The 2,775-nt window shown below is 36.1% G+C and overlaps 1 non-coding gene across 1 annotated transcript; it reads left to right on the forward strand.

The window, feature by feature from the left end:
* Positions 1-1,535: 1,535 nt before the first annotated feature.
* On the forward strand, positions 1,536-1,703 carry LOC116085562. The gene has a single exon (XR_004116645.1). It is a non-coding gene; the product is annotated as a U1 spliceosomal RNA (small nuclear RNA).
* Positions 1,704-2,775: the final 1,072 nt, after the last annotated feature.

The following is a 2,775-nucleotide window of genomic DNA, read 5'->3' on the forward strand; positions in this document are numbered from 1 at the left end:
AGGACTAAAACCAGATGACAAGTGCTTTTGAATACCATCTCCATCCTCTTTGCTTTTCTCACATTTCCTTTGATTTTTTGTCTGTGTAGGGTTAAATCTTTGGAGTTGCTGCATGCTAGCAAGCACACTATCTCTGAACACCATGAGAAGCCTACCATATCTCTGGATCTGCTCTATGAAAGACAGCCTCATCTCTAGGTATCAGCAATATGGTTTTCATTTTTCATTTCTACTCAGGGTTTTCTAAATGCCTTTCTAAATGCCTTTTCTAAATGATATCATCCACTGATAATAAATTCAACTTCTTAATTAAAAAACATCTAGAACACTTTTTTCCTAGTTGGACATTGACTAATATAGGAACATAAAGCTAAGCAAACACACTTGCTGCTAAGTAAGTAAAGGAGTAAACAGAACAAGGACTCGAGAATCTATTTTACCTTTAGCTTTATGATTATTTCAGATGGACCATTCTTCCAACACTGACCCTCACAATCCTATGTGAGTGCCAGAAGGCACGCTTTGCCATCCACTCCACAAGACATTTAAGAATAGATGAGTCATCGTCTCATAATTACCCCTGTATGACTGCATAGTCACATCTTGATTTTTAAAAAACTGAATCATTTGTATAGAACTATAGATCTTTGTGAGGTTGTAAGGTAATATAGATTGCACGTATATTTTAAACAGTCTCTCCTATCTATACCAGCTTATAGTACTGTAGATCCAAATTGCAATCAGGATATGGGCGTTAGAACAATCCCTTGATCTTCTGTGTTGTGTATATATATGCACCAGCATTTAGTTCTAAGAAAGTTCATTACCTATGCTACTTCATATATCTAACAAATAACACAGTCAAATATCATCATCATGGAGTAAATTTCATGGAGTACATTTAATTTTCCTACTGTTATCTATTTTTGCCCATGCTCATCTCATTCAGAAACCCTGGCAAAAACTAATCTGTTATCTATAATAATAATGCTGTCATTTCAAAGCATTCTTTAAATGTAATTATGGAGACATGATCTTGTTGGCAGCTAATTCTTCTAAGGAATGTTAAGTGTAGCACAATGATAGAGCACATATGCTTAGCATGTATAAGGTCCTGGGTAAAAGCTCTAGCACTGAAAAACAGGTATAGAAGGGAGAAGTAGAACAGAGAAGAGAATGGTTAAGAGAAAAAATGGGATGAAAGAAGAATGGGAGGGAGGGGAAGGGAACAATATAAAAGAAGGAGGCAAAGAAATCAAACTCAAGCCAAACTCCTAGCTGAGGTTTATCCAAAGTTACTGAGTGCTGCTCCCATGCAGATCATCTATCAATGCAGTCATTTACCAGTTGAGGATATCTAGATTGCTTCTGGCTTTGTGTCTTACAGAAAAAGCTGCTGTGCATATTCATGATCAGATGCTATGGGATTACATACTTCTAATTCTCTGTGATAAATGACTAAGAATGTGATAGCTGAGTAAAATGGTGATCATGATTTTAATTGGATAAGAAACCTCCTAAGCATAATGTAATCCAAAAAGCCATGCAAGGGTGATAGGTACCATGATCCTGAAGGTGATTTTCCCCCACAAGCCTTATTCGCTGCACTCTGGATTTGCTGACCCCTGCAATTTCCCCAAATTCAGGGAGACTTGACTGTGTAATTAGTGGTAGTTGGGGACTGCATTTGCAATCTACCCTGAAAAAATAAAAAAATAAAAACAAAAGGCACTGAATGTCAGAGAATTTGTAAAGAAACTAAATACCCTGGCATTGCTGGTGATTTTAGAAAATCAAATTGCTTCTTTAGAAAATAGTTTAATAGAGTTCTTTTAACTTTTAAAAAATCCCCTGTAAACTATGTTTCCTATGGAGGTCAATTGTAGACCTTCTCTCATTCTGGACGTCACAGTTCTGGTGAGTATTTTTCTCCCCAAGTGAGTGAGTTGACCAGAGAGCCAACCTCTAACACATGTTCCCCACAATGCTGCCTTAATAGCGAGTTAATTGCTGGCAATGTGGGTATACATCGCAAAGCAGATTCTCACAGATGTCTTGGAGGAATCTTTACAAATTACTGTAGCCATTGTAAACACACAACAGAAGAAAATGCTAAACCTTGTAAAACATGAGCATTTCATTACAAAATGCTTTTGTGGCATAATGTTAGTGTGTATTTAGAAAAAAATATTAAGCTACAAAAGGAAAATGCTTTGCATCTGATGAGACAGAGAGGATTAATGGAGACTGAAGAGCCTGGAAAACAGCTGCTTAAGGAAGAGTGTTGCAAAGTGCTTCAGACTAATTTTATCTGCACCCTTAACATGAAAAATTGCAGCAAAACTGCTGTCTGCTCATTCAACTCCCTAATAACTACACTGTAAAACAACTTGCAAAAAAGAAATCAAATAATCTAAATCTTAACCTACATAAAAACATGAAGTTGTCTTAGAAACCCCATTATTATAATTATTACCACTGATATGACTTTCTTTCAGTTCATTTCAGTGAATAGTGGAGTAATAAACTTAGTGAATTGTCATATTGACAGATGTGGTGTTAAGTGACAAAAAGCCCATATGCAAAAGCCTGCATTCCAGGAGAGACAAAGATGAACACAAACCAAGTTATGTCGGAAGAATAATTTAAAAGACCAAATTTGAGTTGAGAAAAAATTTGGAGCATAAAATAACCTTCTCTTCCTGTTATGGAAAAGAAAATGTCCTTCCATACAAATTAAACCTGAGTATAAGTCACAGGCTAGCACCACAACTA

Source organism: Mastomys coucha, unplaced genomic scaffold, assembly GCF_008632895.1.
Source record: "Mastomys coucha isolate ucsf_1 unplaced genomic scaffold, UCSF_Mcou_1 pScaffold9, whole genome shotgun sequence".
Lineage (NCBI taxonomy): Eukaryota > Metazoa > Chordata > Mammalia > Rodentia > Muridae > Mastomys > Mastomys coucha.